General features: G+C 41.2%; 1 protein-coding gene and 1 pseudogene across 1 annotated transcript in view; both read left to right on the forward strand.

Moving 5' to 3' along the window:
- Positions 1-24300, forward strand: part of Chchd6 (coiled-coil-helix-coiled-coil-helix domain containing 6) — a 206493-nt gene that overhangs the window by 90372 nt on the left and 91821 nt on the right. The window lies entirely within an intron of this gene.
- Positions 21480-21691, forward strand: LOC110296443 (small ribosomal subunit protein eS28 pseudogene; annotated as a pseudogene).

The following is a 24300-nucleotide window of genomic DNA, read 5'->3' on the forward strand; positions in this document are numbered from 1 at the left end:
TTGCTGTCAGCTGTGGGTTCCTGCAGATGTCCTATCAGGTGTGCCTCCAGGTTGCTTAGGATTGTTTTCAAGACCGCTGTTAGCCTTTCCTGATGTGTTAATTGCAGTTCAGTTCTGTCTCACCAGCTCCTCATTACTGCTGTTTATTGTCTTCTTTTTGGCTAGCGTGCTCTCTTCTTTCCCTGCTTCTTGTAGTGGTGGCTTGGGCTGTTGATTTGAAGTGCTCTTCCCTGGCTGTCTTCTGAAGCTGACCATGCTCCTCTAGACACAGTTTTGATGTTTTTATATTTATTGTTATGTAACTCAAGTTACTTTCTAATTCTTCCGTAACTGTGTTTTGATTTGAGTCTTGGGTTTCAACACTTGGAATCTTCTCAGCTGCTGAGCTGCCCTTCTGCTGTTGAAATCCATTTTTTGCAAGATTTCAGTCAATGAACTGTATTATGGCCCATGTTTAGTTCTGGAAACTATTCTCTTATTTATGGATGCAGCATGTGTTGCTTTGGGGTTTGGTGGTTGCTGTCTGCTTCCTGTTATCAAGGTGACTGGCTCAGCACTGCTGTCTGTCCTCAGCTCTGCCGTCGATTCTCACTGATACTAAAACACCTTTTCCTGCAGGTTCCTGATGGTCCAGTCTCCACTCATGCTTTATGGTTTGTCTATTTCTCTGTTGATTCTTGCAAACCTCTACTTTTAATATAAGAAACATGTAAATCATCATTAGTCACGTATTCTCCCATGTTGGAGGATGATGTCATGTAAGTCTTTGTGTTTGCTGAACACTCTCCTTGCATCCTTTGTATCTAAAAGTGTGTCCCTTGTGAATAGCCTCTTGCTCTAATTCCTTGCTTCACTCTCGGCTTTAGTCTGCCCACCTCTGTGCTACCTCTTTCAGAGCCATGCAGGCAGCACATTCACCTGCACCACAGGTACCACAGAGAATGGCATCTGTGCTGTCTGGATCATCCTCTCCCTTCCCAAGTTCTTCCTGGGGATTGTATGCAATGCTATGGTAAGTCATGGTCTGACTCCTTGTAGTTTTTAACTGTAAGTAGTGTGCTAATCAGGATCATAGGAGAACAACCTCCACAAAAACCTCAAGTCTATAAAAGAGAAAACACCTCTTCCTTCCAGACCTAAAAACTGGATAAGTTAATTGGGCAAATGTGCAAGTGACTGGCTGAGCTCTAAACTCAACTACGCCATCCAGGAACTGAGGACCCCTCTAATATGTTGGGGGTATCATGGTGCCCCATCCTTATGGGCAACAGAAAACAATCCTCCTGCCTTAGCCTCTCAAGTACTAGGATTACAGATGTGTACCCCTACACCTGGCTCTTGCCTGGGTCTTACACTATCCTTTGGTAAAGGACATGAGCCTCCCCTTGAAGAACTGCTGCATCTTCACTTCAGACGCTCCTTGGCTCCAAGGGGCTTCTCATGGTTGCTTCTCTCTTTTACTTCTTGGCCATGGAAAAGCTTAGCTGTACCTTTTGTCCATGTTGCTCAGTCCCTCTGGCAGCAGTTTGACCTGACCAGGTATGCTGAGCTGCTGCTGTCACTTGGGACTTTAGTCAAGAGACAGTAGAGACAACTAGTTTAAGTAGTAGGATATTCACAGCGGAATGGTGCCTGCCCTAGAGCCTGAGAAGCAGGAACTTCTATCTTGCTGGTCCACCCAGTGGGCGGGAGGAGGCCAACACTTTAACCTCAAGCTCTTCTATTCACAGTAGCCCTCATGGGCTTCTTGAGGCCTCTGGCAATAAAAGGAAAGGATTGTTAGCCTGGGGATTATGTAGGTAGCAGGTCCTTGTAAATGTTTATTTCAGCCCCCCCCCCAACCCCTATATTCAGGCCGAGCTGCCTTTAGGGAGACACCCTCCTCAAATATGTCTAGCAACAAAGTCCTTTGTGTCCTACTCAAGCCTGGGAGCCTATACTGGTTTCTGTTTTATTGCTATTTTCAGTTTGCGAGTAATGACTGTGCACTGCTTGTGACATGATAATGTCCCTCTGTGGTCTCTGGCATGGATTATTTGTGTTCTCTACTTGTGGCACAAGGTGCTGTCCCTCCTTTGTCTCAGGTATTGATAGTTTGCATTCCTTGTCTTGATCAGTCTTGTTTGGAATCTATTAATTCATTGAGCTTTTCAAAGAACCAGCTTTGACTGCATTTTCACTGTTTGGTTTATTCCTCTGTTTCCCACCCATGCCTTTAGTACTTTTACTTTAATTCTTCGATTTTGTTTGGTTTTCTTAGTCTTGAGTCTTCTACACCGTGTGGATTTGGTGTATTCCTTGTGTACCTGGGGCTCAAGTGCATACTCCTTTTAAGGACTTCCTACTGTGTTTTACAAATCCTGCTCTGTGTGTACTTCAGGGCCATTAGATTTTAATCTGTGGAAGATAGGACTTCCTTTCCAGGATTATATTTCCTCATGTGCAGATGCTGTGTTACCTCAGTCTGAAATCTAGATATTCTGACTGATTTCCAAGTTCCTGGGATACCACCTGGTGAGAGCTGGTGAGCAATGTTGAGGACTATAAGGGACCCAGCTCTGTGGTGTTGGTACTGACACTGTGTGTAGTGTGGGTTCCACAGAACAGTGGTAAAATGTAAGGCCAATGTTTTGCAGAATACACACAAAATTTACCACCAGGTGTTAATATAAAAAAAAAAAAAATGAAGGGAAAAGAACTTCCCGGTAGTGAGCTCAGCCAGTGCCTCCCTGTTCATGTATTAACTGCCCAGTCTCCACTACTGTAGGTCATTGTCCAGGGTTGTGGTCTTCCAGTTTTTCCAAAATGTATCATTTATTTTCTGTAGGAGATGTTATGGAGCAAATGTCTATGTCTTCCCCAAATTCACAGGTTGGACTCAACAAGTATACCCTGGGTCCACCACACTGGGAAACTAATTGACACTGTATATATAATCTTCTAGTTCCCTAAAGAGGAAGCTCTACTGAATTCAAGGAAGGTTACCCACTAGCAATCTTTACTCCCCAGTCCCTTATCATAAAAGAAAGTATGTTTGGCTTAGTGTCTTAAAGGGAGGATGCCATGGAGTTGAGGTGAGCAGTGTTGAGGACTATAAGGGACCCAGCTCTGTGGTGTTGGTACTGACACTGTGTGTGGTGTGGGTTCCACAGAACAGTGGTAAAATGTAAGGTCAATGCTTTGCAGAATACATACAATATTTGACCACCAGGTGTTAATAAAAACAAATGAAGGGAAAAGAACTTCTGACTAGTGAGGTCTCAGGATGCCAAGGCGTTCCCATTTTTTAAATCAAGAACAGAGAGAAGGGCTGGCGAGATGGCTCAGTGGGTAAGAGCACCCGACTGCTCTTCCAAAGGTCCTGAGTTCAAATCCCAGCAACCACATGGTGGCTCACAACCATCCGTAACGAAATCTGATTCCCTCTTCTGGAGTGTCTGAAGACAGCTACAGTGTACTTACATATGAAAATAAATAAATCTTTAAAAAAAAAAAAAAGAACAGAGAGAAAAAGTGAAGCTCCAAGAGGTGAGGCACTTTATCTAATACCACATATTTACTGATGTTCAGAATTGGGATTCAAAAACAGTCCCCTTTGATTCTGAGAATTCAGTGGCATGTTTATGTGACTGTGTTCTACTACAGGATCCTGAGTAAGTATCCTGTCACCTCCGCTCTTCAAACTCTCCTGTTCTGACCTGTGCTAGTCTATCTGTTAATATCTAGTGTTAGGGATGTCTCCTACAGGACTTAAGTCAAAGCACCCCCATGTACCAGCTTCGCTACAACAGTTTCAGAGTCTTCCCAAAAACATCTGGTTGTATTCTAGAATTCTGAGTAGTGACAGCCTCAGAGCTTGCCACCAAGAGAAAATGAGATTCCCGAGGAGCCTTTTGTTCTTGGAATAGACACCATCCCTGTGTTTCCCTGTCTCTTGCTCTTTCTGCTTTATATAGAACCCTTAGGAACAGGACTAAAGTAATCCAGCCTCAAGAAGGGAGGAGGTCCAGCCAAGGTCAGAGCCAGCTGATTTAGGGCCATTGTCTCACTTCTTAGAGGAACACTGGGCTATAATGGTGTGATTTCTCCCACTTGAGATCTGCTGATATAGGGTTGGCCTTTCATTGTCTTCAGAGGTTGGATCATGTCTACTGGGTGTGCCCCACATGGTTAAGAAGTTTAAAGGAGGATTGGAGAGATGGCTCAGCAGTTAAGAGCAACTGTTGCTCTTGTAGAGGACCCAAACTCAATTCCCAGCACTCACATTAGGCATTTCACAACTCTCTGTATATAATTTCAACTTCAGGGCATCTGATGCCTTTGGCCTCCTGAGCCACTGGAACTCATGTGCCACCTGCCTGCACACGACATACATACGTACACATAATTAAAAAAATTTTTTTTTAAAATAGAGGTTTACAGGAAAGACATAGTGCACAGAGATATGTTACTCCCAGGAGCAGAACCATAACTCCCCCAGGCACAATGGCAAGTCACCAGTTGTATGTGAACAAGTCACAAGTCACTGTATATGAACTTTACTATCCCATAGGCATCTGTATGATTATATCCCTCACAAGTGTGGACATCAGTGTACATATACACACATGTATACAAATGCAAAACACAGACATACAGATGCATGTATGTGCTCGCCCCCATCCGGCATGCACACAAGTATAAGTGGGCTTCAGTATTCTAAGTGAAGTCAGAACCCTATTCCAAAGGGCTACTGTTGTAGGATCCCTGATAGGAAACCACTGTCTTTGACAGGTGGGTACACATTTGTACTCTGGCAGGCTTAGCCTAGAAGCAGGAAGATAGATAGCTCTTCTAGAAACTTGCTAACCCACTTAAAGGAAAAAGTGCTATTGCTGTTAAAGGTCTGTGTGTGATTATTCTAAGCAATTTCTAAACAGTGTTTTGTGCAGCAGCAGCTTTGTAAAAAGTTTGTACTATCCTCTGTGTTTGTGGGAGGGTGGGTGGGTGGGAGTGCGTGCGCACCTGTGGGGGCATTCTTTGATGATAGTGAATGGAAAGAGTATTGGTTTCACACCCACACCAACCTGGGTCCTCATCCAGCATAGCCACCTGACAGCTGTGAAGTCTGATCCCAGGGTCCTTATTCAGCACCTGCTAGATGGACAGTAGCTGTCAAAATGATGAGTATTGCTCATCATTAGTTGGAGAATAAAGATCTGACCTCCTGATACAATGTGTGAAGATTACAGCACAGCATTAGATGGCCTGAGCCATCTAATATCAGCATTTTTTTTTTGACCATTCTGTCTGAGAGTGGACTAATTAGTGCAACTTGAAGATCTAAATCTACTCAACACATCTGTGTGATGTGTTACCTCCCAGGCCCCATGGGACAGAATTGACTGAGGGTTGTTGGGACGCATCTGGATGATCAATAGCTATAGATAAATAGTGTAATAATAATTAGAATAGCTATAAAAGATACTCAAGTGCTATAGGAGTACAGATGGGAGGTGCAATTCTGTTCAGATAGAAAATAAAAAATAGTGTCAAGCATCTTAATTGCAGTCATAGAAACCAGCTAGGGCCATCTTGAACACAGAAGAAATGGATTGGATTGCAAGTCTTACCAGTGGGTGTTGGGAGTGGGCATCACACCTGCCACTTGGGTTCTCGTGCTATGCCTGCCATAGCCCTTGGCCCTGTCAAATCAGTCTTCATCAGCCTCTGTCTTTACAGGATTTAGTTTTGTGAGATGGTGACTGTCTGAGTCAAGTCTGACATTTCTCCTTGACCAGTTCATGGCAAAGGACATACACATATCTGGTCCCTTTCACAAAAAGGGCAACTTCTTTTCTCAAGATGCCAGCATGCAGTTTTACTAGAGTATGGAAGTGTTTGATTGGGTTCTAGACATTTTTTAAAAAGCAGAGAGCATTTGAGCAGAGTCCTAAAAAGTTTCTAGGCAGTAGGGAGGAGAAGGTTTTTTGTTTGTTTGTTTCTTTTGTTTTGTGTGTGTTGTTTTGGTTTTTGTTTGTTTGTTCGTTTAAGGCAAAGAGCAGAAGGAGCCAGAAGCAAGGACCATGAAAACCCTGGTGTCATAGACAGCTAGAGCTTGGGTGTGCTAAGGACAGTATTTTATAGCTGGCTATGGGTTGGTCAATTTCTGATACATTTTCTTACAAGAAAGACCCCAAACCTAGATTCTAAGTGGATCCAGGTTTTACATAGCTTTTAGGTTCCTAGTGGGACAGCTTTCCTAATGACCAAGAGGATAATCCAGACTCTGTAAGCCCCATTTTCCCTCTCTGCGGGGGAAACTCCATGTTCACCAGCACTGTCTCAGCCCAGGCTGTGGACAGTATTGATGCCTACACAGCCCCTAATTTCCTTAGGAGATGGGAGACAGCTGCCCTCCTGCTTATCTTTATAGACTGAGGGTGGCTTGGGCCAAGCAACCTTTCTCTGGTCGGTTGCACATTGCTTCTCTGACTCTCAGTCTCAGAACACTCTGAAGACCCTTTCTAACTTACAAAACCCTCGGAAACTTACAAAACCCTCCACTCTGAAGTTTCAATGAGTGTGGGCCATGTCTTGCTTTATAGGCTCTGAACCTAGAGCTCAAGCTGTGTGTTGTAATCCCATAAGCAGGGGTCAAAATGCCTTTTCATAGGGGTAGCATATCAGATATTTACATTATGGTTCATAATAGTAGCAAAATTACAGCAATGAAGTAGCAATGAAATAATTTTAAGGTTGTGGGTCACTACAAAATGAGGAACTGTTTTAAAATGTCACAGCCTTCTGAAGGTTGAGAACCATTGTCTTAGAGAAACCCATGGCTGGCTATGGATTTCCTTCTGATTAAAAACTGGGGCTATCTCTCAGCCCTTGTTCTCTGTAAGGAGTCGATTGTCACACTGTCACGTTAAGCAACTTCTCTGAACACATACTCCTCAGAGATGCTAAGTGAAGCAGCAGGCCTCTGAATTGAGCACTGCATCCATTTCCTCTCCCCAGCTGCCTTTCTAGCCTGCAGAATCAGGTCCACCCATGAGCTCTACGCTACTGGACTCTGGCTTGTTTCAAGTGGCACATTGTTACAGTGCACTCAGAGACATCCGCTGCCTCCCTCACAGGCAAGGATTTTATTCTCCATCATTACTTTTTAAAAGGTGTTCAGCTAGAAAATTGCATATTATTTCCTCTGTAAAGGTTTCTCCTTGCTGCCTTTGTGCAGCTACAGCTGTCATAACCACAGTTGATATTTTGTGTGCCCGTGCATGCAAGTGCTTGGTGTGGAGAGAGATAATCAGGCCGTCCTCTTGGGCAGCCACCTTCCAGTTTGGCTTTTATGAACTGGATTTAAAAAATAAGTAAGTCAGATCATATCATTCTACTGCTCTCACCTCATAGAAGTCAGCATGAACCTTTCACCACAGCCTGCCAGCCCTGCTCCTCTAGGCATCAGCCTGGTTTTTATGCATTTGCTCCTGCCCGCTTCCCAGCTATGTGCTATTGTGTTTGTTATATTCTTGCTTCTATCCCTTGGATGTACCAATGTTTGTTTCTGCTCAGAGGCCTCTATTTTCTCCTTATCCACTGCTTTAGTTTATGTTCATTCATCTTCCAACACTCCTTGTCTTTCTCAATTCAGTGTGGTACCCCAGCTCTGGGAACAGTCCAGGACTATGGGTATTCAGTGAGGTGTCCTAGCTCTGAGAGCAGTCTCAGGCCACAGGTGTTCAGTGCATTTTTGTTTTAGACTGACAGTAATAGAAGCCTAAAGTAACAGCAGGATTGCAGCAGGACTTGGCCAAAGTGCTAACAGGAGAGAGGGTATTATAGGGAGGTACAAATGGGTCTCTGCTACTTTGCCTCTGCTGGTCCTTCTTTGTCCCCAGCACCACACTCTGGTGACATAGCTATGGGAAGGCAGCAAGCCAAGGATGCAGATAGGAAGCACAGTGGTAGGGGCAGGAGCAGGCTGGGTGTAGTGCCAGCAGTCCCACCCTCAGGAGATTTTATAGTATGAGATGTCCTGTGTGGTTGTCATTCTGTGCAAACCTGGGCTTTGTCCTAGCCTGGGGCAAATGGGGCATATACCAAATGAGTGTTGTGCCTGTTTCCAACCATGTAGTTTCCCTTCCTGGGACTTGATGAGACTATAAAGTGATAAATGGCTTAACACAGTCTTGCTTGAAAAATTATATACCAGGTGGACTTTTTCAGAAGAAGGAACATATTATGTGATATTTTTGCCATGTATTCTTGCTAACCAACCCTGAAGTGCCATTAAGAGAAAGAAGGGTTAGGTGCATCCTCTCCCAGGACTGAGTATTTGTGTGTGTGTGTGTGTGTGTGTGTGTGTGTGTGTGTGTGTGTGTGAGAGAGAGAGAGAGAGAGAGAGAGAGAGAGAGAGAAGAGAAGAGAAGAGAAGAGAAGAGAAGAGAAGAGAAGAGAAGAGAAGAGAAGAGAAGAGAGAGTGAGTGTGTGTGTGTGTGTGTGTCAGCATTTGGCATGTAAATAAATAATTTTTTTTTAAAAAGGAAGAGGAAGAAGGTGCCAATGGGTACGCTGCATAGAATGTATCAGGCACATAGCTGCCTCTGGAACTTTCTGTTGTCTGATTTCTATGGTTTTGTTCTTTGCTTCCATGGACCACAGGGAATATATCATATACCATGTTTTGGCTGTATAGTCCCTCACAGTCCCTCTTTTCTCCTGTCTCTAACATGGACAGTACATCCCCAGTCTGGGTGGGAGAGGATGTATACCTTAGCATGACAGCCTGTGAATAGAATTTTTGGACGGATGTAGCATCAGAAGGCACCGTCTCCAAATGAGACCTATTTTCATGCCTCGTTCTCTGGTAATAAAAAGAAATGGGGGCTACAGAGAGAGTATATGATAGCTCGGCAGATGGTCTTGTAATAGAATGTTTTCTCAAAGTTTTCTGCGAGGCATCAGTGAATCTTGGGAACACACGTGGAGTAATGAGGAACAAAAGACAGGACTTTGAATGTCCCTCTCAGCTGAACATTTATGAATTGGATCCTTTCTGGCACAGGTACATGGTTGGAAGATGAAGGATGTGATTCTAGAAAAGTGGTCTTCCCTGGATACTTTATGTACTCTGGGAAGTTGTCACCTTATCCTGTGTTATCACACAGCAAGGTTTTTCTTGGCTTCTGCCTGTTCCATTTGGGTTTGATTTAGCCAGGCCATCTGACAATGAATGAAAGATCTGTACCTCTGTAGCCCCTTCCTGAACAGTGCTGACTCTCAATGTGGGTATCAAGACACGGCTGGGATGGGAAGGGAAGAAGGAAGAGAGGACCAGATCCTGTAAGATGGTTTCTCTTCAGACCCAGAGCAGGCAAGCACAGGCATGTCCAGGACCCCAGCACCGGAGCATAAATGCACCAGTCCCCCACAGCAGCACTGCAAACTGAGGAGGCTGGAGCAAAGCAGCACCACTCAATGCTCATGGCAAATCACTGTTAGTGCCCAAGCTGCTGAGCCATCTCCCTCACTGTTCATGTCTTCTCCTACATCAGCAGTGCTGTATTCCTTCTGTCTTCTCACCACATAGTAGCTGTGTGTGGACGTGGAAGACAGTGTAAGGACCTACTGGTAGGAAAGAGTACTGGCAAGTAAGCAGGCAGACATGTCCACATTCCCTCTTTGCAACTTATGTCCTAGCAGACACAAGAGCGCACACAGTAAGTTCATTTCTGGCAGTAATTTGGCAGTTGGATGAGTATTCCTTGTGCTAACTGCTGCACTCTATTATTGTGGTGATGATGTGACGGCCATTTAGGAAAGAAAGGCTGCCGATGGCACTTATTATTATAGTATGGGTAGGTGTGGCTTCCCACATCAGGCCAGAACCATAAGGCCTTGTGTTCTGTATTCACTGACAACAGCAGAGATGGTTGCTGCTGCTTTCTCTTCCTTCTCTTTCTCCTCCTCTTCCTCCTTTTCCTTCTTGCCAGTTTCTTAATTTGTATCCTTGACTGACCTTGAAGTCGCCCTGACTCACTCATCTTTGTGTTCTTCTTTTTTCACCCATCAAGTCAAATTTCACCCATAGATTCTTGTAGTATAGCCTTCCACTGGAGAGTGGTTGACTTACCAGTGTCTATACACTTATAGCTCCTTGGATGAGAGTGAGACTTTATATCCACCTTCCCCTTCTTGCTTATATTTGATCTGACTTGTGCTTGCACAGGTCACAGCTGCTGTGAATTCATAGATGCTGCTGCTATACTGTGTCTGGAAGATGTTGTTTCCTGACACCTACCACCTGTAGCTCTCACAGTCCTTCCTCCTTTTCTTCTGCAATGACCCTTGAGCACTGAATGGAAAGGGTATGATAAAGATGTCCCATTTGGTGATGAGCCTTTTATATCTCTGATTTTCTGAACCTTAAAAAAGTGTGGGTCCGTGTTAAAAGCTCCTCTCATGAGGGCTGAGAGATGCACTCATCTATGGGTACTGTGGTAAATCCTTAGCAGTCAGTTAGAGGAGCCTATGACCTGTCTAACCATGGGTTCTTGGCCTGATAATGGTGTGTAGGTAGGGGTCTTGTCTTGTACAGTGGGGCTCAAGTGCAATCAGAAAATGGTTGATTATTCCTGCCATGCTTGTGCCACTTTTGCACCAGTGGGCGTGTCTTGTCAGGACAGTCATCACGGTAGCTCTGGGGTTCACAGGTGGGTAGGTTTTGTGATTAGTGTTCTCCTCTGATAGTAGATAGCATGCTTAGCACCTTGCAGCACTATGGAAAATAGCCAGTAGGGATGAAGCTTCCGGGTTCATCCTTGATTTTCTCCATGATCTATGACTCAAGTATGTGGTGTCTTCAGCAAAATGATTTTACTACCAAGTTTGGAGGTCTCTGGGACTTCACTAGCTAACAACTCCAAATGAGGTAACCCATTCTAGGCACTAAGTTTTTTTTTTTTTTTTTTGTTAGCCTGTGGCTTATTTCTTATTGTGAGGTCTTCAAGATTCATTTGTGTATCAGGGCTTTCTTCCTTGCTCTGGCCAAATTGTATAGAAGCACTCCACTTGAAATCCATTCATTAGTTGATGTCATTGTGTGGTTGTGTGTAGGGGAAGGGAAGGGGACTGCTTCTGAAGGTGTGATCATATATCATATCATATCATATGCAAGCTATATATTGATGTTTAAAGTGCAAGAATGTACTTTAAAAACCCATGGTAGTTCTATAGGTGGGTACCTGAAGACAGGCGGTCAGAAAATAAAAGTAAGCACAGTACAGTCACTGACACCACCTCCCAAAGGTCTTCATGCTGGTGCTTTAGTGGAGATGATCTCAGATCATCTCAAAATTCTATTTGTCTTTGAGATTTGGCTTTTTACATTGAAAGCAGGTTACCCATTGCAGCGGTGGATAGGCATGCCTTTTTTCGTGATTGGATACTTAATAATAACACTTTTATTATCACGAAGACAGTTCTTGGCTGACATTTAACTTGAAAGCATTGCATTGAGTCAGATACTGTGTTGGTGCTTTATATGCACACTCTTATTAACCTCACTGCAGCCTCAGGAGACAGAGCTGCTGTCAGTATTCTGGGTATAGAAATTAAGAAACTGAGGCTTAGAGAAGCTGACCATGGACACTCAAGCAGAAGACAGATTCAGGTCAGGTCAGAATTTCTGACTGCAAAGCAAGCCTGCTGTTTGGAGCTCTTTTGTACATATCTTTCAACACTAGTGAGTACCCTGACAGATGGAAAGGAGGGACTTTAGGGACAGTGATCTAGATGTCTCATCATTTGCTTTCTGCTTGTATCCATGCCTTGCTGCCTAGCATCTGTGAACAACATACACTTTTGAGCTTATCTTAAAACCTGCTGCTTGAAAAGCTGCCCTTTATCAAAATCCTAGGTAACTCAAGTGCACACTAAGTGTTTGACACACATTGTTGCCATACAGGTTATGCATGGCATCCAATTTGAGGGTTTATGATTTTCTTTTATCCAAACATATCTCCAGATAGGCTAACTGCTTGAAGTTGGTTACTTAGGAGAAAGGAATCTGTCTTCATAACTCTGCATCTGTACCATCTTCTCGAAACTACTTAATCTGAGTCTTACTTTCTTTGTATAGTCAATGAGAGATTTGTTTAAACCTTAATTTTTACAAAATCTTCAAAGCTGTGAATTTGCCTCTTAGATTGATTGGCTTGGCTATGCGGTGCTTTGTATTTTTTATTATTTATTTACTTTACATTCTGTCAAGGCTTCCCCTCCCTCCTCTTCTCCCAGGCACTCCCTCTCACCTCCCTCATCTATACCCCACCTCCCCTCACCCTACCCCACTCTCTCCCATCCACCTCTCCTTGGGCCCTTCTCCTCAGAAAAGGGGAGACCTTCCATGGATATTAATTACCTTTGTGTATCGAGTTGCAGTAAGACCAGGTGCATCTTCTATTGAGGCTAGGACAAGGCAGCTCAGTTAGGGGAAAGGCAGGCAGTGGAGTCAGAGGCAGCCCCTGTTCCTGCTTTAGTAGTCCCACATGAAGACCCAGCTGCACAACTGTTACATATGTGCAGAGGTTGGCCATGTACTTTTAAATATAAAATCGTTATCCCTTTTACAAAATTTCAGAGTATTTATTTGACATAACAATTATGCATATTCATGGATAACAATGATAATTTGATTCATGTATATAATGTGTAGTAATTGAAATTTCTATTATATTCTTTTAATTCCCAAGTTTAGTAGGATACATTACTAAAACTGACTTTTAGTCATTCTTTTTACTGCATTGTGTAGTTGTGTTGTATTGTACCTAAAGGAGTGATGAGTTTTTACAGCTGTCAGATGAACTCTCAGGGAATGGAAGCATTCGGGTAGGGGATTGGGAGGGAGGCTTCTAGATGTGCCCATTCATCAGTCTCACTGGTGTATTTCACAAACATTCTAAGCCTTTCCTTATTTATCTTCTTTTATCTTGGGGGAAAGTGTTTCACTAAGCCAGTGTCACGTGCCTTACTTGGTCTTCAAAAATGATCACATTTTGGCAAATTGTACTTGTTGTTGCCCCTCCACCCCCCACCCCCCCAACACACACAAAGATGGCTTCCGTTGCCTCTGCCTCCCAGGAAGCATGTGCCTCTCAGCTCCACGTGTTTTGAGCACTGAGTACTCAGTGGTGCAACTGTCCCTCAGTCCAGGCAGACTGTCTGTCAGGTTGTGTGGCCATGCTGATATCTTCCTGTCCTCAAGAAGTCTACTTGTTCTGTCAGCATTTCCACAGTAGAGAGTATTGAGGCCTCCAACCTGTCAGCTGGCTTTGAGTACTTTAGTTTACTAAGTATGTGTGCACTTACTTTGCATTGTTATTTCTTTGGGAATACTGATCTGCTTTATTGGAAACAGTCTTCCTTGTGTTTGGGAACATTCTCAATCGAAGGCTTTCATGTCTGCTACTAACACATTCACACTGGCTTTCCTTTACCAGAGAGGTATCTGTGTACCTGCATTCATTGTGTTTTAGAACCTTTTGTTTTGTATCAAGGGGATCTCATTAGGACTTTGCTTTTTCATTAGGGCAGAATAATGTAACCACTTAATTATCTCTAGAGCCTGTGACTATATCCCATATATAAAAGGGACTCTTCAGGTGTGATCAACTTAAGGACATCATGAGATGCAGAGATTGTCCTTTTTTGTCCAAATAGCCTCAGAGTAACCCAAGGATCCTTAGAAGGTAAAATAAAAGAAAGTCAGAAAAGATATAAGGAGGGGTGAGGTCAAGCTCAATGTAGAGTCACAAGCCAAGAGAAAAGAGCAGCCCCTAGACCCTAAAATCCATTAAATCCAGAGACTGTAAGGAAAAGATTTTTCCTAGAAGGCTCCATCCTCGAGACCATCATCGACTTAGCCAGGTAATCCTCATTGAACATCTGCCTCTGCACCTGTAGGATACATAGCATTGATGTGCGTTTAACCACAAGGGCTTATTCATTTTGTTGTTGTTGGTAATGCTCTAAGAAACGATGCAAGGATCCCATCAACCCCTAAATAAATCAGTTTTTCTATAAACCTGTGACCTTTGTTGGTTTTTATTTGGTTACTTTTTTAGGGCTGCTATAGAAATTACATTCTTTCTGTGTCTGTGTCTGTGTCTCTCTCTGTCTCTCTGTCTCTCTCTCTCTCTAACTCAATGACTTTCTATGTTCAAGAATATTTGATTTCTTCAGTACTTACTAAGATGTTTACAATGCGTTTGCTTTGTGCTTTTTGCACACCTCAGGTATGTATTTTGGAGATCCTCACCCCCTCCCAGGCTTGCTTGTGTCTGAGCTCTGGTGGGGTCTGTTCCATTGTGATCACTTCTAGCTCTGTTATTAATTTTAAAGTGTTTTCCCTTGTTTCTATGTGGTTTTTATTTTTAAAAAATTTTAGTTAATTTAAAATTAATTCCGTGATAATTTCATACACTGTATTTTGAGCATATTACCCTCCCCCAATTCCTCTTGGATACACCTCCACCTCCCTACCCATCTAACCTTGTATCCTCGTTTTATTTATTATTTTTATTTTTATTTTTATTTTTATTTATTTATTTATTTATTTATTTATTTTGGTTTTTCAAGACAGGGCTTCTCTGTGTAGCCCTGGCTGTCCTGGCACTCACTTTGTAGACCAGGCTGGCCTCGAACTCAGATATCCGCCTGCCTCTGCCTCCCGAGTGCTGGGATTAAAGGCGTGCGCCACCACACCCGGCTTCGTTTTATTTTTTTAAGCCCATCAAGTCCAGTTTGTGTTTCCAATTTGTGTTGCCCATAGAGTTTTAGGTTTAATGGTTATTCCCTGAAGTGTGGGCAACACACAAGGGCCACATCCTTAAAAAAAACTTACAGATCCTCTCCTAGCCACAATCAATTGCCAAAAGCTCCTTACTTAGGGGTGGGACTTTGTGCTCCCTTCCCCCTTCTCATTGGGATTTGGTCTGGCTTGAATTTGCACAGGTCTTGTGCATGTCGTCATAACTGCTGAGTTTATATGTGCAACTGCCTTGTTGTATCCAGAAAATACTGTTTTATTGTATTCATCTACCACCTGTGGCTCTTAGAGTCCTTCCTCCCTTTCTTCTGCAATGGCCCTTGAGCACTGGGTGGAAAGGATGTGATAAAGATGTCCCATTTCATGATGAGCCTTCAATAATCCCTTATTCTCTGAACCTTGAAAAGTGTGGGTCTGTGTTAACAGCTCCTCTCATGAGGGCCGAGAGATGCACTCATCTATGGGTACTGTGGCAAATCCTTAGGAGTCAGTTAGAGGACCCTATGACCTGTCTAACCATGGGTTCTTGGCCTGCAGAGCGGGGCTCAAATGCAATCAGAAAGTGACTGATTATTTCCATGATGGTTGTGAACAGAAGCCAGTGGGGATGAAGCTCCATGGTCACTACTCACTTAATTTCTCCATGTTCTCTTACTCAAGTATATGAACTCTTCAGCAGAAGGATCTTACTGCTGATTTTTGGAGAGTAATCAATAGATCAGCATAGTTTAGATACTGTACTGGCAAACAATTCCAAAAGAGCTAACTCATTCCTGACACTGAGATTTTTTATTTTGTTAGCCCATGGTATCTAATAGGGGCATTGTTGTCCTGTTATAGCTCCATTTAAAGTATTTTTTTCTAAGTGTGTATAGGTGTTTTGCTTGCATATATGTATGTGCACCATGTAGAAGATGCAGTGCCCACAGAGGCCAAATGAGGGTATTGGACTCCCCTGGAACTGGAGTTACACATGGTTGTGAGACAAGTGTGGTTACCGGGAATTGATTTGGGTCTTTCTGAAGAACAGCCCTTTAACTGCTGAGCCATCTCTCCAGTCCTCATTTAAAGACTTTTTATATGTCTATATTTCATGAAGCTTTCACAGAAAGTTTCCATATAGCTTTTAAAAAATTATTCCTTCTTTTATCCTGTCTTCCCTCCCCTACCCCACTTAACCCTTTCTGAAACCTTAACTTTTTCTACCACTATATTCTGTATCCTCTACTCTTAAACCCCACTCCCTAATGGCCCATTACTAATTTCCTGACATCTACGGATATTCCTAGTAACGGTTAACAATCACAAATGAGAGAAAGCATATGATATTTTTCTTTGTAAGTCTGAGTTACCTCACTCAGAATAATTTTTTTCTAGTTCCATCCAGTACTTGTGCATTCCATGATTTTGTTTTTCTTAACAGCTGAATAATAATTCATTGTGTAAATGTAATTCTTTTTATCCATTCATTAGTTGATAGATATTAGTTTCTTTCTACATCCTGGCTATTGTGCCTAGAGCAACAATAAACATAGTTGAGCAAACATCTCTGCAGTATAGTATGACTCCTTTGGGTATATACCCAAGAGTGGAATAGCTGGATCATATGAAAGATCTAGTTCTACCTCTTTGGGGTACCTCTATACTGGTTTACTTAGTAGTTATACACATTTATGCCCCCACCATCAGTGACTAAGTATCCCCCTTTCCCATCCATGTTAGCATTTTTTTTAATCTTAGTTATTCTGATTGGGATAATATGAATCTCAAAGTTGTTTCACTTTACATTTCCCTGATGGCTAAGGGTGTTGAATATTTTTTAAAATATCTATGTTTTATCTTTTGAAAATTCTGTTTAGTTCCATGCCCTATTTTGGGGGGTTGTTGATTTTGTAGATGTTGACTTTTTTTTTTTAGTTCTTTGTATACTCTAGATATTTCTGTTTATTTCTCCTATCCTCTTCACTTGAATGTTAATGTCCTTCATTATAGAGACTCTTTAGTTTCACAGGGTCCAATTTATCAGTTGTTGGTCTTAATGCTTACAGTTCCAGGGTCCTGCTAAAAAAAATATTTTCTTGGGCCTTTAAGTTCAAACATTTTAAATTCAAACAGTTTCCCTCTATAGGAGTGTCAATGTCTTTGATGCATTTGGAGTTGAGTTTTGTACAGGGTGAGAGATTGGATCTGGTCTCATTCTTCAGCCTATAGCTATCCAGTGTGAACAGCACGCATCTCAGATGACTGTAAGCATGCAGGCTTATTCATGGGCTCTCAGGCTGATTCTGTTGATCATGTGTCTCTTTATGCCATAACATGCTATTTTTGTTACTACATCTCTGTAGTACTTCACATCCAGGGTGGTGTTAACTCCAGTAGTTTTTTAATTGTTCAGGATTGGTTTTTGGCTACCCTGGGATTTTTATATTTTCATATGAAATTTAAGGTTTTTTTTTTTCTTTCAATTTCTGTAAAGAATTGCACTGAATTTTGGTGGGAATTTCATTGAATCTGTAGATTGCTTTTTGTGGGATGGCTGTTTTAACATTACTAATCCTACCAATCCATTAGCATGGGAGGTCTTTCCATCTTATGGTATTGTCTTCAGTTTTGTTTTTTCTGGTATCTTGTTTTCATTGTACAAGTCTTTCACTACCTTGATTAAATTCGTTTCAAGTTTGGGTTTTTTTTTTTTGTTTGTTTTTGTTTTTTGTTTTTTAATGCTACTATGAAAGGTACCTTAGCCTTGATTTCTGTGTGTGTATTTGCCATTTATATATTGAAAGACTACTGTTTTGTTTTTGGTTTTTTTTGTTTGTTTGTTTTTTTGTTTTTTTTAGTGTGAATTTTGTATCCTGCTAATTTCGTGGATGTGTTTATCAGCTGTGGTTTTCTGGTGTAATCTTTAGTTTCCTTTATGTAAAGCATTATACTATCTATAAATCAGAATGTTTTGACTCCTTTCCAGTTTTGGTCCCTCTAGATCTCTTACTCAGCTTACTGCTTGAGCTAAGTCTTCAAGTACCTTGGAGGGTGGGGGGTGTCCTATTCCTGAGCTTAATGGAAGTGTTTCCAGATTTTCTCCACTCATCATATGGCCTATGGGCTCACTGCAGATTGCCTTTATTATGTTGAACTATGTCTTCTGTACTCCTAGATTTCCTCAGAGAGTTTATTGTTAAGGATATTGCATTTTGTCAAAGGCCTTTTCTCATCTAATGAGATGAGTATATTGTTTTTGTCCTAGTGTCTTTCTATGTGATGACTTACATTTTTATAAAAATTTCTATATGTCGAACCATCCACTGCATCCCTGGATGAAGCCGACTTGATTATGGCGAATTATCTTTATGTGTTTGTTGGGAAGTATTTTGATGAGAACTTTTGTGACCATGTTCATTACTGATATTTTCTGTTGTTGGAACTTTGCCTAATTTTCATATTAGAGAAACATTGGATTCCTAAAAAACTTTGTAATGCTTTTCTATTTTATGGAATAACTTGAGTAGTAATGATGTGTGTTCGTTTTTGAAGGTCCAGTAGAATTCTGTACTGAATTCATTTAGTCCTGGGCTTTTTAGGGTGGAGAAGGGGATTTTAAATACTGCTTCTATTTCAATAGATGTTATGGGGCTATTAAAGTTACTCATTTCATTTTGACTTAGCTTTGGTAGGTCATATGTCTTAGTCAGGGTTTCTATTCCTGCACAAACATCATGACCAAGAAGCAGTTGGGGAGGAAAAGGTTTATTCAGCTTACATTTCCACATTGCTGTTCATCACTGAAGGAAGTCTGGACTGGAACTTAAGCAGGTCAGGGAGCAGGAGCTGATGCAGAGGCCATAGAGGGATGTTCTTTACTGGCTTGCTTTTCCTGGCTTGCTCAGTCTGCTCTCTTATAGAACCAAGACTACCAGTCCAGAGATGGTCCCACCCACAAGGGGCCTTTTCCTCTTGATCACTAATTGAGAAAATGCCTATTAGCTGGATCTCATGGAGGCATTTTCTCAACTGAAGCTCCTTTGTCTGTGATAAATCCAGCTGTGTTAAGTTGACACAAAACTAGCCAGTACACCATATATATCTAGAAATTCATCCATTTCTTTTAGATTTTTTAGTCCCCCCTTTTTTATTGAAGATTCTTTCATATAATAATATATTAACTGTGTCTTCTCTGTCCCAAATTCCTATTCACCTCCCTACCCACCAACTCTATGTCTTTCTCTCTTTCAAAAAGAACACAAGCTGGGCGTGGTGGCGCATGCCTTTAATCCCAGCACTTGGGAGGCAGAGGCAGGCGGATTTCTGAGTTCGAGGCCAGCCTGGTCGACAAAGTGAGTTCCAGGACAGCCAGGGCTACAGAGAAACCCTGTAAAAAAAAAAAAAAAAAAAAAAAAAAAAAAAAAAAAAACACAAACACAAACAAAAGTCCTTAAGAAACAATAAAACTAATACCCCCCCCAAAAAAAAACATAAACAAAGCAGAAGACCACTAGAACAAAACAAAACAAGTCAAAACAAAGCAAATGAAACAAAAAATCCACAGAAATATCTACCACTGAGTCCATTTTTTGTTGGCCAAGTACTCCTAGGCATGAGGCAGTGCCCTGGACTCCATTGAGAAAAACTGATTTTCATTTTCAAGTAGCAATCGGTTGCAGATAGCTTCTAGTTAGGGATTGGATCCCATATCCACCTCTCCCTCTCAGTGATGAGACCCCCATCTGGCTTGAACCCATATAGGTCTTATGTGTGCTATTCTAGTCTCTTAGGTTCATATGTACACTGGTCCTGTTGTACTTGTAAGATACGTTTCCTTGGAGTCATCAGGCTCTCATATTTCTTCTCCTCTTCCACATAGATAGCTGATCTGTGAGCGGGTGTGGGGTGGATCTTTGTGTTCATTTCCATCTGTTGCAAGAGGAAGTTTCTGTGATGTGAGTTGAACAAGTCACTGATCTATGTGGTATAGCAGTATGTAATCAGGAGTCCTTTTATTGCTTTGCTCCTCATGCAGAATAATAGTATTAGGTTTTCCCCTAGACCCAAGACCTATCTTGTTTCATATTCTTGGCCATTTTAGTATTGTCAGGTATGGGTTTCATCTCATGTAGTAGGCCTTAAATCCAATCAAGATATGATTGTTTACTCTTATAGCATTTGTGCCACTATTAGACCAATATGTTTTTGCAAACAGGTCGTTGTTGTGGGCCTTAGTATTTCTACCTGGTTGCTATGGATAATTTCCTTTCTTCTCTAGTAGCATTCAGAATACCTTTCAGTGCCATAAATCCTAGTCAGTAGGAATAACGCTTCTAGTTAGGCACCAGTCTACTTCTCTGTATCCACTGACATAAGGAAGTGTTGTAGTCAGCAATAGGGTCTTGTCATCAGGTTGTGGAGGGTAATCCATAGTCTTCACAAACCCTATGATATCTAGTTTTCCGTGAGGCCCCTTTGTCCAACAACTCAACAAGATGTAGCCCATTCCTACCGTTTGGTGACAGATGTCTCATTGGGGCATTGTCTCCCTTATTATTTGATAACTTCATTTAGATTCCTTTTATATTAGGAAGCTTCTACAGTACACTTCCATATGGTTTTTCAAATAACCTATAATGTTAGTTATCTCTCCCCATAGTTCCTCCTTTACCCTTCTCTTCCATCCCCTTTCCAATTTAATCCTATTGTAGCTTCCACTTTGAATCTCCATAACAATATATTCTGTTGTCTCTTCCTTGGGAGATCTCTTCTGCCCTGGTCCCTTTCTAAGTATCTCACCTGCATGATTAATCAGATTATAACACATTTTCAGAGCTAACATACACATATAGGAAAAAACATACTGTATTTGTCTTTTAGAGTCTGGGTTACTTCACTTGGGATGATTCTTTTTCTGTCTCCATTAACTTAGAATTTCATAATTACATTTTCCTTATCAGCTAAGAAATATTTTGTTGTATAAATGTACCACATTTTCATTATCGACTCATCAGTTGATGGACATCTAAGTTGTTTCTACTTCCTTGTTATTATGAATAGCACAGCAATGAGCATGGATGAGCAAAAATCTTTGTCATAGAACATAGTCTTTTGGGTATATGCCCAAGAGTGATAGCTGGATCTTGAGGAAGATGAATTCCTAGCTTCTGAGGAACCATACACTGATTTCCATAGTGTTGTTCCAGTTTGCTCCCATCTCCAACGACTATGTATTTCCTTTCTCTGCATCCTCACCAGCATGTGTGATTATTTATCTTATCTTATCTTATCTGTGATTATTATCAGCGTAGGGAAAGATAAAATCTCAAAGAAGTTTTAACTTGCATTTTTCTTATGACTAAAGCTATTGAACACTTATATAAGTGTTCAGTGAAAGCCATTGGCATTTCGTCTTTTGGAAACTCTGCTTAGTTTTATACCCCAGTTTTAAATTGATTATTTTTGGTCATTGTTTTAATGCTCAGTTTTTTTTTTTTTTTTTTTTTTTTAGTTCTTTATATATTCTAGATACTAACCTTCTATCAGATATGTAATTGTTTTAAAAAATATTTTTTATTTTGTTGGTTGCCACTTTGGCTGAGTGATGGTGTCCTTTGTAATACAGAAGTTTTTCTGTCCCATAACAAATGAAATTTCAGCTCTTCGCCAGATTGCCACCATCATGGACACAAGTTGCATGCAGCCCCTCAAGCTGGCTAGGGTAAACAAAGTGCTGAGGAGAACCAGTTCTCAGGGACATTGCACACAGGTGCATGTGGAGTTTATAGATGACACCAGCCATTCTCTATCATCCAAAACGTCAAAGGCCCTGTTCGAGAGGGTGGTGAACTCACCCTATTGGAGTCAGAAAGAGAAGCTCAGAGGTTGTGCTGACCTTGCTGCTGGGTCCCAAATATCCACAACTTAGCCGATGTTTATTTAATGTTTATTTAACCTGCAAATGTTAAATAAAGCATTTGTATACAAATGAAATTTCAGTTAATAAATGTTGGTGTTTGGTGCATAGATGTTTTATCCTCTTGATGGATTTTTCCTTTATTGAGTATATATTGTCCTACCCTATCTTTTCTGTTTTATTTTGGTTTGAATTCTGTTTTTTCACATATGAAAATAGCTACTATGCTGCTTGTTTCTTGAGTCTGTTTGCTTGGAATACCTTTTCCATTTTTTACTCTGGAGTGGTATCTATCCTTGATGATGAGGTGTGTTTCCTGGATGCAGCAGAAAGATGAATCCTGTTTTCTCATAGTCTGTTAGTTTGTGTCTTTTTACTCAGGAGATGAGACCATTACTGTTGAGACTTGTTAGTGAGCAGTGTTTCTTGATTTCTATTATTTTGTTATGGTAGTTTGGATGTTTTTCCCCTTTCTTTTGACGTACTATTATGGGGTTATTTCTTTATTATGTCCTTTTGGGTATGATTAACCTCCTCAGATGTAAGTTTTCACTATAGTTTCAGAACAACTGGATTGAAAGATACAAATTGCTCACATTTGGTTTTATCGTGGAATGTTTTCCTTCCCTGCTGCTTGTGATTGATAGTATCTGTGGTCTGTCAGAGTCTGTAGTGCATCCATTTAGATCCTGCTAGATTCAGAGTCTCCATGGAGAAATTGTTATTCTGATGGGTCTGCCTTTATATGTGACTTTGTCTGTTTCCCATACAGCTTTTAATATCTTTTTCTTATTCAGTACATTTAGTGTTTTGATTATTATGTGTTATGGGAAATTTCTTTTCTGGTCCTGCTTATGTGGTGTCCTGTACAGTTCGTGTGCCTTGATAGGCACCTCTTTCTTAAGATTGGTGAATTTTCCTTCTATAATTTGGTTTAAAAATATTTTTGTGCCTTTGACCTAAGATTTTTCTCTTTTATTCATAGGTTTAGTCTTTTCATAGTGCCCCAGATTTCCTAAATGTTTTGTGCCTAGATATTTTTATATTTAACTTTTTCTTTGACCTATCCATTTCTGCTTCTTTGTCTACACGGCCTGGCTTTCTCTCTTCCATGCCTTGTAATCTCTTGGTGAGGCTTCCCTTTGAAGTTTTTGTTTGACAACCTAATTTTTTCATTTCCAGTTTTATTTTGGTTTGGATCTTCTTTATGGATCCTTGTGAAAGTAACTTTAATTCACTTGTAGTAAATGTTGTCTTCGTGGATTGTAGCCTCCATCTGCTACCTAGGCCTAGTCCTGGAAGCTTCTAGTCTTTGTACAATCTAATCTAGGCCTAGAATGTGTTCAGTCTCTGAGACTTAATACTGAATAAAGCTCACCTTTTGTAGTTTTCTCTTAGCTCTGACTGGCTGGTCAACTCAGCTGTTCTGGCTCAAATTCCTCTCCAAGCTGACTGATGCAAATTGGCTTCTCTCACTTCTAACTGAGTTACTCCACTTGGCCTCAAACTAACTCTCTAGCAATCTGTTCTAATCTTCTGACTCATTCTCATTCTCTGGCTCGTTCTGTCTTCTAGCTTCTCTCTTCAACCTGTCTCTGTAAAACTCTCCTGGTAAAAACTGTATCTGAGTTCCACAAACTGACTGGATAGAACTTACTAGAACTCAGAGATCTGAACATCTCTCTCTTCTGAGTGCTAGGATTAAAGGCATATACCACTATGCTTGGATCATTTGCTCTCTATATATCAGGCTGGCCTTGAACTCAAAGTCCTGCTTGCCTCTGTCTCCTGGAATTAAAGGAGTATGTGTATTCCAGCCAGATCACATAGACCTAGAAGGGTCTTTGGATGTGATCTCTTGCCTCCTGAGTGCAAGTAAACCTGATACTTTGTCACAGTTCTGAACATTAATCCAATGCAAGGACATTTGTATAAGAAAATGGGAGACTTTTAATCAGAACAGCAAAGCTTTGGTCATTTTAACTGGCTCTATTCCATCTCTCCCTCTTCAAAGCTCCTTGATAGTCTCAAAAACAGCAGCTCACAGGTAGTGTGTCAGCCTCCTATCACTGGCACTCTTATCAGTGTTGTTATATGCCTCCTGTTTCTCTGAAAGACCCCACTTAAAAGATCATCTTCATTTGACCCGACTCAGTCTCATTACAGACTTCCCCTGCACACCCCCCCACCCAGAGTTTGTCTAAAACCAACCATAAATAATTGTTGAAAAATAGCCATTATTCAACAGCCTGCAAAGGTGATTATTTAGGCAAAAAACTGGTGTCAAGTATAGAAAGAAAAGCAAAGGCTTTGAAATCCCTGCCACAGGTTCCTGAAACATTAGACTGTGTCAATGTAGACTGTGAGATCCCAGACGCAGACCTAGTCCCTTGGTAATCGTGTTGGAAGAAGCTAAAGTCAAATCTCAAAGGAAGCAAGGTAGCCACATGTAAGGAATCCTCAGTAAGATTATCAGCAGCAGATTTGTATTATTGGAGGCCATTTCCATCATTGTAAAATTCTGACTTTTCATTCACATCTTCTCTTCTCTGCTAGATCCCTCACATGTCAGCATAGTGTATTGATT

The sequence above is a fragment of the Mus caroli genome, unplaced genomic scaffold (genome assembly GCF_978045245.1).
Source record: "Mus caroli unplaced genomic scaffold, Mus_caroli_1 scaffold_7, whole genome shotgun sequence".
In the NCBI taxonomy this organism is placed as follows: domain Eukaryota; kingdom Metazoa; phylum Chordata; class Mammalia; order Rodentia; family Muridae; genus Mus; species Mus caroli.